This window comes from Notamacropus eugenii, chromosome 1 (assembly GCF_028372415.1).
Source record: "Notamacropus eugenii isolate mMacEug1 chromosome 1, mMacEug1.pri_v2, whole genome shotgun sequence".
Classification (NCBI taxonomy): domain Eukaryota; kingdom Metazoa; phylum Chordata; class Mammalia; order Diprotodontia; family Macropodidae; genus Notamacropus; species Notamacropus eugenii.
In genome coordinates this window covers 268,311,266-268,328,286 of record NC_092872.1, presented here as the reverse complement: position 1 = coordinate 268,328,286, position 17,021 = coordinate 268,311,266, and positions in this window count along the sequence as shown.

The following is a 17,021-nucleotide window of genomic DNA, read 5'->3' as shown; positions in this document are numbered from 1 at the left end:
GGAAAAGTTCAGTGAGTTACAGGAAGAAACAGACAACAAAACTATACTAATGAGAGACCTCAACCTATCTCTCTCTCTCAGAACTAGATAAATCTAATCACAAGATTAACAAGAAAAAAGTTAAAGAGGTGAATAGAATTTTTAAAAGTTCAATATGATAGACTTGTGGAGAAAATTGAATGGAGATAGAGAGAAATATACTTTTTTCTCAGCAATACATGGCATCTACACAAAAACTGACAATGTATTTAAGCATGAAAACCTCACATTCAAATGTAGAAAGGCAAAAAATATTAAATGCATCCTTTTTAAATCATGACCAAATAAAAATAACATGTAAGAAAGGTTAATGGAAAAATAGATTTAAAATTAATTGAAAACTAAATAATCTAAACCTAAAGAATGAGTGGGTGAAACAACAAATCATAGAAACAATTAATAATTTCATCAAAAAGAATTACAATAGGACAACATACTAAAATGTGTGGAATGCAGCCAATACTCTATTTAAGGGAAAATACATACATGAATAAAATAGAGGAAAAGCAAATAAATGAATTGGGCATGCAATTTAAAAAGCTAGAAAAAGAACAAATTAAAAATTCCCAGTCAAATAACAAATTAGAAACTCTGAAAATCCAAGGAGGTAATAAAATTGAAAGTAAAAACCTACTGAATTAATAAATAAACCAAAGAGCTGGTTTTATGAAAAATAAAAGCTATAAAACTGGTAAACCTTTTGTTAACTTGATTTTAAAAAGAATAAGAAAAGAAATTAACAGTATCAAAAATGAAAAAGGTGGCTTCATCATCAATGAAGAGGAAATTAAAGCAATATTTAGGAGCTATTTTGCCCAACTATATGCCAGTAAATCTGACAGTCTAAGTGAAATGGATGAATGTTTACAAAAATATAAACTACCCAAATTAACAAAAGATGAAAAATTATTTAACCCTATTTTAGAAAAAGAAATTGAACAAGACATCAATGAACACCCTAAGAAAATATCTTCAGGGACAGATGGATTTAGAAATGAATTCTACCAAACATTTAAAAGACATTTAATTCCAATACTACATAAACTTTTTGGAAAAATAGCTAGAGTCTTAGAAAATTCCTAATATGGTGCTGATAACTAAACTAGGGAGAGCCAAAACAGAGAAAGAAAATAGTAGACCAATTTCCCTATTGAATAGTGATGCAAAATTTTAAAATAAAAATAATAGTAAAGAGGTTACAGCAATATATCACCAGGGCAATACTTTATGACCAGGTGAGATTTATACCAGGAATACAGGGCTGATTTAATATTAGGACAACTTCTTTATTAATAACAACCAACAAAAATCATATTGTTATCTCAATAGATGTAGAAAAAGCTTTTAACAAATACAACATCCATTCTTTTTGAAAATACTAGAGAAGTTTCCTTAAAATGATGAGTAGTGTCTTTCTAAAACCATTGTCAAGCATTATCTGTAATGCAGATAAGCTAGAAGCCTTTCCAATAAGATCAGTGTGAAGCAAGGATGCTCATTATCATCACTACTATTCTGTATTGTACTAAAAATGTTAGCTTTAGCAATAATATAAGAAAAAGAAAGCAAAAGAATAAGAATAGACAATGAGGAAATAGAACTATCACTCTTTGCAGATATGTGGTATACTTAGAGAATCCTACAGAATCAACTAAAAATTGCTTGAAATAATTAAGAACTTTAGCAGTCACAGGATAAAATAAACCCACATAAAGCCTCAGGCTTTCTATGCATTGCCAACAAAGTCCAGCAGCAAGGGACAGAAAGAGAAATTCCATTAAAAATAACTCTAGACAACATAAAATATTTGGGAGTCTACTTGCTAAGAAAAACCCAGAAACTATATCAACACAATTGTAAAACACTTTCCATACAAATAAAGTCAGATCTAAATAATTGGAAAAATATCAGTTGCTCATAGGTAGGCTGAGCTCATGGAATAAAAAATGATAATTCTACCTAAATTAATTTACTTATTCAGTGCCATACCAATTAAACTATCAGAAATTATTTTATAGTGCCTGAAAAAATAATAAAATTCATCTGAAAGGAAAAAAAAGGTCAAGAATATCAAGAGAATTAATGAAAAATATGCAAAGGAAGGTAGCCTGGCTGTACCAGGTCTAGAACTATATTATAAAACAGCAATCATCAAAACTATTTGCTACTGACTAAGAAATAGAGGTGAATCAGTGGAATAGGTTAGGTACACAAGGCACAGTAGCAAATGACCAGCAATCTATTGTTCGATAAATCCAAAGCCTCCAGTTTCTGGGATAAGAACTCACTGTTTGACAAAACTTCTGGGCAAACTGGAAAATCATGTAGTGGAAAGTAATATAGACCAACATCTCATACCCTACACCAAGATAAGGTCAAAGTAGATACATGATTTAGAGCACCAGGGGTGGGGAATCTGCTTGAAGCTACATGTGGCCCTCTAGGTTCGCAAGTGTGGCCCTTTGAGTGAAATTTGGATTCAGTCAAAGGGCCACACTCAAGGACCTGGAGGGCCACATGTGATCTTGAGGCTTCAGAGTCCTCAGCCTGATTTAGACATGAAGGGTGATACCATAAATAATTTGGGAGAACAAGAAGTCTAACTGTCAGATCTCTGGAGAGAGGAAGAATTCATGACCCAACAAAAAATAGAGAATATTATGAAATGCAAAATGAATAATTTTGATTGTAATAAATTTAAAAAGGTTTTGCACAAACAAAATCAATGCAACCAAGATTAGAAGGAAAGCTGAAAGCTGTGAAAGATTTTTTAAAGCAAATATTTCTGCTAAAGGCTTTATTTCTCAAATATATAGAAAACTGAGCCAAATTTATAGGAATACTAGTCATTCCCTAATTGATAAAGAGTCAAAGGGTATGAACAAGCAGTTTTCAGAGAAAGAAATTAAAGTTATCTATAGTCATGAAAAAGTGTTCTAAACCACTATTAATTACAGAAATGGAAATCAAAACAACTCTGAGGTACCACATCATACCTATCAGATTGGTTAAACAAAACAGGAAAATGATAAATGTTGGAGAAGATATGGAAAAATTGGGACACTGATGCATTGTTGGTAGAGTTGTAAACTGATTCAACCATTCTGGAGAACAATTTGAAACTATGCCCAAAGTGCATTTAAATTGTATATCCTTTGATTCAGCAATACCACTACTGGGTCTATATCCCAAAGTGATCATAAAATATAGGAAAAGGACCAACATGTACAAAAATATTTATAGCAGGTCTTTTTTGTGGCAGCCAAGAATTAGAAATTGAGGGGATGCCTGTCAATTACAAAATGGCTAAACAAGTTGTGGTATATGAATGTAATGGAATACTATTGTGCTATAAGAAATGATGAACAGACGGATATCAGAAAATCCTGGAAAGAATTACATGAACTGGTGCAGAGTGAAGTGAGCAGAACTAGAAGAACATTATGTATAGTAACAGCAACATTCTGTGACCAACTACAATTGACTTAGCTCTTCTCAGCAATATAATGATCTAAGACAATTCCAAAAGACTCGTGAAAGAAGATGCTATCCACATCCAGAAAAAATAAAGCTGATGGAGTCTGAATGCAAATAAAAATATACTATTTTCACTGGTTGTTTTGCTTTTTTTTGGGGGGGGGAGTTGTGGCTTTTCCTTTTTGTTCTATTTCTTCTTTCACAAAATGACTAATGTAGAAATATATTTACTTGATTGCACATATATAACCTTTATCAGACTGCTTGGCATCTTTGGGAGGAGGTACCTTTACCTCCTTTACATGCAATTGGAAAAAAATAAAATACTATTTCCAGAAATTATAGATCCCTAGAGAGAAGCACCTATATCAATGAAATCACGGACAGCCAGTGAATGTCAAGATAAGGAGAGAGGAAGTAGGGTATTATGTGTGAAGACCAATAGGGATGGCCTGCCAGGCATTATTCTGATCAAGAGTAGTAGGTAACATTTTTATGTTGCAGCACCAATAAATCTATTATTAAGCAAGCTATGTAAGTTTAGACATATTTTGTTTCAACAAGATGAGAAAACCAATATTATTTCAGGAAACAATTATATATTAACTAAATTTCCCACACGGGGGAAAATTTGCATTAAATGAAACTGTTCCGTTTACAGCTAATTATGTCTAATTTCTAAAATAGATAAGAAATAGAACAAGTGCTTCTTGAGAAGGATGCTTTTAAAATACTCTTCTTGGATTTTAATAATCTTCTATATTCTCTTATAAATTGATGAATAAGAAAGAACTTAGTGAAGCATTTATTTGATGAGTTGGGCAACAAGCACAAATGAATCTATTCTAGTCTTCTCACCCTGTCCTACTTTCCCCCCTCCTCATCCCTAAAGAAACACTTGAAATGTCAGTTTTGAAATAAACAATAAAAAGAAGAACAGCAAAAAAAAGAAGGTAAACTCCTAGGAAATAACAAAACTATACTAGTGGGAGACCTTAACTTTCCCCTCTCAGAACTAGATAAACTTACTAAAAATAAATTAAAAAGTAAGAAGTTAATGGACAGAACAGAATTTTGGAAAAGTTAAATATGACAGATCTCTGAAGAAAACTGAATAGGAATAGAAAAGAGTATACCTTTTTCTCAGCCTAAATGACACCCTCAGAAAAACTAACTACATATTAGGGCATAAAAACCTCACAATCAAACTCAGAAAAGCAGAAATATTAAATGTATTCCTTTCAGACAATAATGCAATAAAAATATGTTTAATTGAAGGCCAGGGAAACATGGGTTGAAAATTAATTTTGAATTAATAATCTAATCATAAAGAATGCATGCGTCAAAGAAAAAATTATAGAAACAATAAGAGGGGGGCAGAGCCAAAATGGCAGAGTAAGAGCGACTACTCACTTAAGTTCTTAGACAAACTCCTTCAGATACCTCTTAAAAAAAGAATCTGACTGGATTTTGGAAGGGTAGAATCCAGTAGGAGACAGACTGTGGCAGGTTCACAGCCCAGGACAGACTGGAAGGTTGACAGGAAGGAATTGTTCTGCGGGACTAGAGGAGCACACAGTGCACAGCACACAGGCTGTACCAGCGCGTCCCCACCATGGCAGGGCTGAGCAGTAAACCCCAGATGCTCTGAGGCAGTGGTCCCACTGAGGAGTCTCGGGCATATCAGCCCAGGACTGGAGTACAGTGGAACCAAGCAAGCGAGAACTGTGGGGCCCCAGGTATCTGCAGAAGCAGCTACTGAGACTATCAGCCTACAGATAAATGCCCCACCTCAGCAAACCAGGAGAAGATCCTGACCCCCTGGAGAATGGAGCTGGCAACCCGCAACACCAGGATCCCAGACATGCCTCATCACCCCAGGGGAATCAGAAAGACACTAGCACAGACAGGTTCACCAAGCTGAGCTTGCAATGCTCTAACTCAGCAGAGGAGACCTGTTATAGCCAGACCACCCCTCCCTCACACTTAACACAGCTAGCTCCAGGACAACTCCAGGGAAACCCAGGAAGACCTCACTTGGCCTCTGCTTTCTCACACTGGCCAGTTCAGCACCAGGTAACCTGCAGCATTTTAGCTGCTAGCTGAAAGAACCAGAGGCTTCAACAAAGCCTCAAGTTCAAGGCACAAAAATTGTAGGACAGAGTCACTTGTGCCCTAGAAGCAGAGATCTACTCTAAAAGCCAGGAAAAGGGTGATCATCATCATCATCATGAGTAAAAAGCAAAGCAGAAAAGAAAAGACCATAGACTATTTCTTTGGAACCAAAAGTATGTTTAATTGAAGGCCAGGGAAACCTGGGTGAAAATTAATTTTGAATTAATAATCTAATCATAAAGAATGAAAAAAGGACCAAAACACAAATACCAAAGAGATCAGCCTTGAGACTGTACTCCCATCTGAAACCTCAGAAGGGAATATGAACTGTTCACAAGCACAAAGAACACTCTTGGAAGAGCTGAAGAAGGATTTTAAAAGGCAAATTAGAGAAATAGAAGAAAAACTGGCTAATGATTTTGAAAATATGAAAAAAGAATTCACTGAAGAGAACAGCTCCTTAAAAAGGAAAATTGGATAAAATGAAAAGGAAGTATAAAAACTAACTGGAGAAAATAACTCCTTAAAAGGAACAATTGAACAGATGGAAAAGGAGATGCAAAAGTTAACTGAAGAAAACAATCTATTAAAAATTCGAATTAGGCAAGTAGAAGCTAATGACTCTATGAGACATCAAAAATCAATCAAACAGAATCTAAAGAATGAAAAGAGAGAAGAAATGTAAAATATCTAATTGGAAAAACAACTGACCTGGAAAATGGATCCAGGATAGAATATCTAAGAATTATTGGCCTACAAGAAAGCCACAATGAAAAAAAGAGCCTGGACAATATTTTCCAAGAAATCATCAAGGAAAACTGCCCAGAAGTCCTAGATTCAGAGGGCAAAATCGTCATCAAAAGAATCTTCACTCACCATCCAAAAGGGATCCCAAACTAAAAACACCAAGGAATATCATTGCCAAATTGCAGAACTATCAAATGAAGGAGAAAATACTACAGGCAGGGTGAAGGTAAAAAATCATGAACTGTACTAAAATGAAAAAAGGCAACCAAAGGGGCATCACCAACTACCAGTCTATGTGTCAGTTTTCTCATCTTTGTATTTGTTTTTATAAGAATGGTTTATGCACATCCTGAAGGTACCCTTGATGAAAACGTAAGAAAGGAAAAGAGCAGGGTTTGACAAATGATTTTCTCCAATAGACCACATCTCACAGTTACCAATTGTTCTATTTTGTGTAATGTTTGTTGATTGAAAAAAAAATTGACCTGATATAGCAAAATATTGCCTTGAAAGTTATCCATGAATAACACTGACGCATGATACATATGCATATATCATGCATATATCAAAATGAAAAGTGAGTAGAATTTGAGTAAATGGTGCCTCTTATTTTTATAACATGGTTTTCAAAGCACTTCTATAAAAGCAATCTTATTCAGTGTTCACAACAGCTCTATCCATTAGACATGACAGGTAATATTATCCCTCTTTTGCAGAGGTACTATCTAGGCTTCCAAGAGATTAAATGCCATGTCTGGGTTATGTGGCCAAAAATGTTGAAGCCTGTCCTAAGACTCTATCCTAAGTCTTCTGAGTTCTAAACCGCTTGTATTTTGCTCTGATCATTGCTATAAAGGAGGAGATGGAGACAAGGTCGAAGAGGCAGCCTTTTTTTTTTTTTTTTACCATGTTTTGCACCAAAAAGGAGCTAAAAAAGTACTTACTGAGCAGATTTCAGGTTTCTTACAAATGTTTCATGATTTGTCTTTGTATCTACAATGTCTAGAAAATGGTAGGAGCTTAATAAATGTTTATTAATTGATAGACTTGATTGGCTCATCTCATCTTTTCATTATTTTCTAAGCCTTAAAGGCAGTATCTGACCTACTATAGGTGTCCTTTTTTTCCCTCTTTGTCATCAAATTATTCATCAAATCAGCAATAGCACCTAATTATGTAGGCCTCAGATTGTCTTGATTCTCTCTCTACCTTTTCTACACATCCAATTGGCTGCCAAATCTCCCTGTTTCTATTTGACAACATTTCTGTCATCCCATTCTTTCTGTCTTCTCACACACCTACCACCTTAGTTCTGGCCCTCCTCACCTCCAATACAGAATGCTGCAATCTCCTAATTGGTCTCCCTGCCTCCAGTGTATGGGCTATCCTACATACAGTTGCCAAAGTAATTTTACTTAAATGTAGAGCTGATTATTTCAGTTTTCTTCCTAATCAACCCAGATCTACTTGTCCTCTCTCCCAGCCTCTACTCCCATATCTCCAACTACCTTTCAGCGATTCAACCTAGATGTCCTGTAGACATCTTCAACTCAACATGACTAAAACCAAAGTCATTTTCTTCCTTAAGCCTCCTTTGTCCTAAAGTCCTTCACCCTGACTTACAATTTAGCTGTCATCCTTAACTCCTCACTCTTTCTCACTACCCATATCCAATGGGTAGTTGAGTCCTACTGATTACCTCTTTGTAACACCTCTAGCATATGACTCCCTCTCTCTTTTTACAGTGCCACCACTCTGGTAAAGACCTTTATCACTGCTGGACTATTGCAGTAACACTCTGGTTGGCCTCTCTGTCTCAAATCTCTCGCTACTCCAATCTGGCCTCTATTCAGCTGTTTAAATGTCTTCCTAAAAGGCAGGTCTGACCATGCCATACTTCTAGTCAATAAAGTCCAGTGATTCCCTATCATCTCCAGGATCAAATGTAAAATCTTTTGTTTAGCTTTCAAAGTCCTTTCTAAGTAAGGTGTAAGAAAACTCTTCCTACATTTCCAGTCTTCTTACATTGTACTCTTCTCTACATACTCTACCATCTAGGGACCCTGACCTCCTCGCTGTTCCTCAGATAAAACACTCCATCTCCTAACTATAAGCATTTTCACTCTCTGCTCCTCATATAAAACATGCTCTTCCTCCCTCATCTCCTCTTCCTTCAAGTCTCAGCAAAAAGTCCCACCTGCAGGATGCTTTTCCTAGTTCATTTTACTCTTAGTGTCTGCCCCCTGAGATTACTCTCAGTTTATCCTGTATGTTTGTGAACAGATGTTCACATATAGTCTTCTCCATTAGACTGAGTTCCTTCAGAGCAGTGACTTTTTACTTTTCTTTACATACTTAAAGCTTAGCCCAGTGCCTGTCACATAAATAAATGCTTTTTGACTAGCAGACTCCAGTGGTTCCCAATTGCCTCGAGGTTCAAGTATTAAACTCTTCAGATTTTAAAGCCCTACACCACCTGGCCCAAGCCTACATCTCAGCCTCCATGGACATTATTCTCCATCCAATTGAACCAAACTGGTCCTGTTTCTGTCTCTTACAGCATATCAACTCCAGTCTGTTTCCTTTGGGAGTACATTTCCTCCTTGCCTCTGCTCAAAACACCCTTTCTTCCTTCAAGACACAGCTCAAACACTGTCTTCTGCATGAAGTTTTTTTTTCTGATGCCCCCAATGACTGGTTCCTTTTCTCCCAAAATGCCTTGCATTTGGTCACTGTGTCCGTACTTGGATGGATGCAGCTTACTTTTATGTAGTCCATATTTATAGAAGTACTTTATATCATTCCCATTGGAATGTAAGTTGCTCATAAGTAGAGATTATATTTTGTTCTTTGTACTTGTATCTCCAGCAATTAGAATAGTGAGTCAACCCTTACAATTCTTCCCCCGCTTGTCTTTTTACTACAGCAAGTTAAATTCCTATTCCTCAATCACTAAAGTTGAAGAAGGGTGAAGGAAACTTATCAATTCATTGCCATGTTTGAAATTATGTGTGTCAGTGTCAATTTCTCTCTTTTCTATTTTATTCATTTTTTTTGCCAGTGTCAATTTCTGATGCTATACCATTTCCAAAGGAGCAAGCTAGATTTGCTTAACAGGCTATCTACAAAGAGTGAAAAGATCTTGGGTTAGTTACTTCTCCCCTCAAATAGTTTTTGTTTTCAAGTTCAAAATATATTTTCCCTTGAGTGTAGTGGCAGGGGAAGCCCAAACTGTAATAAATCCCTCACAAAAATTTCTGGAAACAAATATTTCAATTTGTGTTGGTGTAATTCTTCTCAAGAATTTTTCAGAACTTGAAAAATGGCCACACATAATTAAAATGGTGGGAAAGACAAAATAAAACAAACAAAAGAAAAGTCCTGTCTCCAAAGAAACCACTGAATGCTTTTGCCATTTGTTTATCACTAGTTTTCATGTTGATCTCAAGAGCCAACTTTAACACCCACACCCCCTTGACCAAAAAGTCCAATTTTTCTTGTATTAATTTCAAATTTATATGTACATAAAGAAACAGCCTCTATTCTCCAGATTCTGCTCTATCATAGATGACAAATAATGTGCTAAATCAGTAATTTTCAAGTGTCCTTTTATCTTCTGACTTCAGTTCATTTCAAGCATCAGACTCAAAAATGATCCCTTGGCATTGGAAGAACTTTTTTTGTTGGTTTATTTAATCAAACCACTCTTCATTTTTTATCACACTTTTATTAAACATTTTATGAAGGCAGTAAAATATATTGATGCTAACATTAAAATGGTCAACTCTTAAGAGAAAATTATACTCCTTCATCCATTTCACCCTGCAAGAATATATACACCCTATGTATACCATTCACTGTGTTTACACTGGATTGAAAAATTTGTATATTATTGGATCTCAAGGTCTAAGCAGTGACTCCAACCAGAGAATACAAAATAACTCCAACGTAGAGAGAACAATTTATGAAGTCTTCAAAGAAAAGCATCCTTAAACCTTGCTAGGCAGTCCACAGAGCATTTGTTTCTTTATTTCTCTAGTATAACCATTGTGGAAGTCAAAGCCAGAAGAATCTAGAGTGAAAGTTAGATCACCATCCATATATAACTTAGGAGGCAAGTCTTTGGGAGAGGTCTCAGGTTCAAGGAGATTGAATGACTTGTCCAGGGTCATAAGGGTCAGATGCGATATTTGAATCTAGGCCTTCCTGACTCCAAGGCCACCACTCTACCTGTTACATCTCACTACTTCTTTCAAAGGCTATGCTTTTTTCATTTATTTTTTTCATTCATGAGTTCTTAGGTCACAGAGTTCACTAACAAAGGCCTCATAATATTCTGGGACTCAGAGTACTTAATACAATATCAGTCACCAATAGGAACATTTTGAGAACTTGGCCATCTGTAAAGCATCCTTCTATCATTTGTACTGAGCATAGTCCATGACAGTTCCAATATCCTTGGTGTTCCTTCATGGTCCCAGTGTCTAATGCGGTAGAAGGAGTACTAAATTTGGAGCTAGAAGACTTCAGTTCAAATTCTGGCAATGACTTTCACCAGTTATTACTTCACCCTCTGTGGGCCTCAGTTTCCTCATTAGTAAAACTAGGGAGTTGAACTAGATGACATTGATGGTCCCTTTTAGGTAGATGATTCTAAAATTTTGCTGCTTTTGTCTTACTCGGGCATGCTGTGTCCTAACTAGATTTCTCACTTATCCCTGTACAATCTCCTCCATATCTGCTCTCTGGGCCTTTGCAAGTCTGTGACCCATGCCTGGAATGTATACTTTTATCCCCAATTCTAGAAATCCTTAGCTTCCTTCTGAGCCCAAGTGCCATCTAATACATAAAGCTTTTTCTGATTCCACAAATAATGAGACCTCCCCATTCCCAAATCATTTTATATTTATCTCACATGTTTTTGAACTTACCTATCCCCTTCTATCCTTGAGGGCAGCTTTGGCCTCTGTAGCCCCAGCAATTAGTCCAGTGTTCAGCACATAGGAGGTGCTTAATAACCATTTGATAAATAGAAATTTTACCTCAAATGGTTTTGATAACAACAGGATCATTAAACAAGCATCCCTATGGTTACATCTATCAAGGAATCTTGTAAGATCCAACATTGACCAAATATGGTCAACATTTTAAAATATCTTTAAGATTTTTCAACTCTGCATATTTAGGAAGTGTCATTCCTATGTACATGGATTCTTATTAGTCAATCTCACTTCCCGTGGTTGCACACTCCTACCAGGTCACTTGATTCACCCAGGGCCTGAGCTAGGCAGTTTCTCTAGAGGAAGTTCATAACTGAGACATTTAACACAGTTACAACCTCACTAAAAGTCAGTTCCTAAGCAGGACTCACTACTATTCATTTGGGGTAAACAACTTTCATTTTGCTGAATCCTTTTCCTGATGGCAGGAAACCAAAAAAATACCATTAAAACAGCAACAACAACTACTTGACATTACAAAATAGTTAGTGTTATTTTTTAGTTCACAGATTGAGGGTCTTTTGAATTGGGTGTCAAAGACATGAGACTTTAAAAACTTCGGGAAAGATGAGAAAGTACTTGGGAGGATTGTTGCTAACTGGATACGTGTCTCTCCTTGCAGCCCTAGAATGGGAGGGCTAAACTGGATCCAGAGGTCATGAATTAACGCCCTTCACTTTTACAGAAAAGGAAACTAAAGCAAAGGGAGAGAAGAGACTTGCCAAGGTCATGTGACTAGTTTATGATTTAAAATATATATATTATTGATTTCTTTTTATAAAATCTGTCTTTCTGAGTACATCCTTCTTCCTCTCCTACTCAGGGAGCCAACCTTATAATAAAATACAAAAACAAAAGAACAAGGAAAAAGTAGTTCAGCAAAACTAACACATCAACTGAGTCCATGAGTGTGGATACAGGCATACCTCGGAGACTGCAAGTTCAGCTCCAGACCACCACAATAAAGGAAATATCACAATAGTGAGTCACATGAGTGTTTTGGTTTCCCAGCACATATAAAAGTTATGTTTATGCTATACTGTAGTCTATTAAGCATGCAATAGTATTATGTCTTAAAACAATGTACATATCTTATTTTAAAAATAGTTAATTGAAAAATATGCTAACCATCATCTGAACTTTCAGCAAGTCATAATCTTTTTTGCTAGTAGAGAGTCTTGCTTCAGCACTGATGGTAGCTGACTGATGAAGGTGGTGGCTGTTAAAAGTTGGGGTGACTATGGCAATTTCTTAAAAGAAGGCAATCATGACGCTTGCCACATTGATTGACTCTTCCTTCACTTGAATATTTAGAGGCCATTGTCGTGTTATCAACTGGCCTGATTTCAATATCATTGTGTCTCAGAAAAATGGGAGATCTGAGGAGAAAGAGAAAGATAGGAACAGCTAGTGGGTGGAACAGTCAGAACACAAACAATATTTATTGATTAAGTTCACTGTCATATGTGGGCAAGATTCATGGCACTCCAAAACAATATGATAGGAACATCAAAGTATGTTGATCACATGTCACCATAACTAACAAGGATAATAATAATAAATCTGAAATATTTGAGAATTGCCCAGATGTGACACTGAGACATGATGTGAGCACATGCTATTGGAAAAATGGTGCCAGTAGACTTGTTCAGCACAGGTTCAATTTATAAAAAACAAATAAACAAAGACCCACAATATCTGTGAAGTGCAACAAAGCAAAGTACCATAAAATGAGGTATGCCTATATACTAGATTTCACACCCATAATCTCCCAAATATGCAAGATTGTTAAGGAATTCATTTTCTCATCTCAGGGACCAAATTTGGTCATTGCAACTACATCGATTTTGGTTTTGTTTTCATTTTTTATTGTCAGTTATTCAACAAACATTTATTATGAGCTTATTATGTGTTAGAAACTGTGCTAAGTGCTAGGAAAATAAAGATAAAAAGAAGAAAAAATCAAAACCAAAGCCCCTGCCCTCAAGAAGTTCACATTGCAATAGATGATTATTTTTCCAGTTTACCTTGCTGTGGTCATTGCCACACAACTCCTTTGGTGGTTGAGAAGGAACCATGGTGCTAGACTCCTGACTCTCCAAGTGCAGTATTCTTTTCAATACACCATGAGGGGAGAAGGGACCTGGACTTAGAATCAAAGGACCCAGGTTCAAAATCCATCTCTTCCATCTACTTGTTGCAGAGGAAGGGAGGGAACAAGCATTTATTAAACTCCTATTATATATCAGGCACTGTGCTAAGCACTTTATCAATGTTATCTCATTTGATCCTCACAACAACCCTGGAAGGTAGGTGCTATTGTTATTTGCACTTTATACTTGAGGAAATTGTTGCTAAGGGAGGTTAAAAGGCTTTTTCAGAGTCACATAGCTAGAAATTGCCAGAGGATGGATATAAACTCAGTTCTCCCAGATCCCAGGCTCAGTACTCTATCCATCATGTCATCTTTTCACACATGAAACTTCAAGCCAACCTTCCCCTCTTTTTATTCCCCTATTTCCTTAACTATAAAGTGGAGAATTTTACCAGATGGCCTCTTAGGGCAGCTCCCACTTTGAAATCCATGATCCTGGGCTCTCTCCCTGGAGTCATACACTATAGTTATCGTCCATCCATAAAAGGTGTCTGAAGCAATTACTTAAACCAAATTGTTAGGAAGCTCATCAACTCAAAAGACAAACTTTTTTCTCCCCAAATAACAGAGCCTCTTGCAATCAAAAAGACTGAATAACTAGATAAACCTACTTACTTCCTACCCTTGCATTAAGTTTCCAAAGACAGTCATTACATCCTCAGCAAAGTAGCAACTCATCTCCAATTCAGTTTTAGAACAAGGGTTCTTAACTTCCTGGGATCTGTTAATTTTTTGTTTTTGTTTTTAGTATTTTGATAACTGTATTTCAATATAATTGATTTCCTTTGTAATGCAATGTACTTTATTTCGTGTGTTTAAACTTATTGTTCTAAGAAAGGGCACATAGCTTTCACAAGACTGCCAAAGAAGTCCTTGGTTCTAAGACTTAGATGCTTGAGTCACCCGAGGTCAAATCTTTTGCCCAGGGTCACTTGGCTAAAAGATGTCAAAAGCAGGAATTGAACCCACTCTACCTCTTCCTAACTCCAAATCCATCAATCCAGCTTCTCTCCAAATCACAACCATAACATAATCATATTCACAATAGAGACCTGAAGCCAGTCAGCAGCAGAGAAGGGAACCTACTGCTCCCCTTTTCTTCAACTTGGGAAATGAAGCTGAGAATTTCACATGTTCAAGTATCCTCCAAAGACTCTCAGATTTCCTTTTTCACAGCTGGATGAGAAAAATATGGTGAGAAAGACCCTAACCCTAAACCCTAACCCTAACCCTAACCCAGTTTTACTTCCCTTCCTAGCAAATAAGGAAGTGAAGATGTGCCTCACACACACGTGCATCACACACACACACACACACACACACACACACACACACACACACCCCACCACCACCACCACCACCATCATAAAAGAAGATGCAAGGTTTTGCAGAAATTCAGCTTTGACAGAATAATTTATCAAGGATCAGATGTTTAACTTTCTAGCAACTTTTTGGAAGGCTTTTGGATTTTCATTCTTCAGTTCTATTCAATTTTAACCGAACAAGCGTTAAGGACCTTCTGTGGAGCAGATACCATGCCAGGTGTTGGAGATTCAAAGATAAAGAAATTAAACAGTCCCTACCCTCAAACAGCTTACATTCTCCAAGGGGGACATAGTGTGTACTCATATATACTGTATGTACAGAAGTATGCTAAGTATATACAGAATTATTGGTTATTGTTCTTCATTCCAGAAGATGACCAAAATGACATCACTATCTAGGGGTCAAGGTACATTGTAAAACTACAGAGCCATTCCAGAAGAAAAGAGTGCTAAGAACTGTGGGGGAAGGAGGAATGGAAAGGATTTGTTCCAGTGGCAGCACAGTACCTAGGTTGGGTTTCTGCTCCTAGAACCCTCTGGGGGAGGTTATGCAAATTTATGTAAATTATGCACACTCATTTCTTCCAAGGTGTATATCAAACAGTCTTCCCTTATGTTCTTTCCCTCAAATTCTTCTCTTTCTCCCATTTTCTCTATTTCTGAAAAAACCCTGGAAGTCCTTGGCAGTTTGCTAGGAGACTAAATTCAAATTAGATGTCCAGACTAGGAGTAATTTACTAATTAAACATTAAGCAGGGAATTATATGGACTTTCTTTTTTTCTTTTAAATTATGTTTTTATCTCCCCAACTGACAAATGGTCATATGAACAAGAAGTTTTCAGATGAAGAAATCAAAGCTATCAATAATAACTTGAAAAAATGCCCTAAATCACTATTGATTGGAGAAATGCAAATTAAAACAACTTTGGGACACCACCTCACACATATCAATTTGGTTAATAAGACAGAAAGAAAAATGACAAGTGGTTGAATGAATATGGAAAAAGAGGTACATCAATACACTGTTGGTGGAGTTGTAAACTGGTCCAACTATTCTGGAGAACAATTTGGAACTATACCCAAAGGGGTATAAAACTGTGCATACCCTTTGATCCAGAAATACCATTCCTAAATCTGTATTCCAAAGAGATGAAACAAAGGGGAAAGGATCCATTTGTACAAAAACATTTATAGCTGGTTTTTTTTTTTTTGTGGCAAAGAATTGGTGGCACCCACCAAATGAGGAATGACTGAACACGTTGTGGGATTTGATTGTGATGGAGTACTATTGTACTGTATGAGGAGGATGGTTTCACAAAAACCTGGGATGACTTTATATAAATTAATGCAAAGTGAAGTGAATAAAATGAGGAGAACATTCAACAGCAATAGTGTAAGGATGAACAATTCTAGAAGATTGAGCTACTTTGATTAAAACAATAATCTAAGACAATTTTGAAGCACTCGTGATGAAAAATGCTATCCACTTCCATAGAGATAACTAACTCAGTGCAGATTGAAGTATACAGTTAAAATTTTGTTTCTTTTTCTTTTTTGTGAGTATGTTGCAGCATGGATAAGATGGAAATGTTTTGTATGACTTCACAAATATAATCAATATCATCTTCTCAAGGAATGGGGGAGAAGTGGGTGGGAGGGAGAGAATTTGGAACTAAATTATTTTTTTAAATGAATGTTAAAATTTTTTACATGTAATTAGGAAATAATTAATGAAGTGAAGCAAAATATATTAAAATAAATTTTACCAATATCTTTTTATTTTATATTTTATATTACTAAAATGTGTCCCTGTATCACTTCTTTTCTACCTTCCAGAGAGTCATTCCATTTAACAAATAATATTTTTAAAGAAAAAAAGGAAGAAGAGAAAAATTAACCAAACCAATTAATTCATTGAAAAAGTCTGAAAAGGTATGCATTTTTGCATACCTGTGGACTTTCCATCTCTGCTAATGAGTAGAGTGTATATCTTTTCATATATCTTCTTGGGAACCATGCTTCTTTTTTTGAAATTTTCCATTAGTTACTATTGATTTTCATGGTCTTTCTAATCCTAAATCAGAGTGAGGTCACTGGCTCTCAATGACCAGAAATTAGTTTAAAAAATAGATAGGTCTGAGGGTGCAAGTAACCTAAATGAA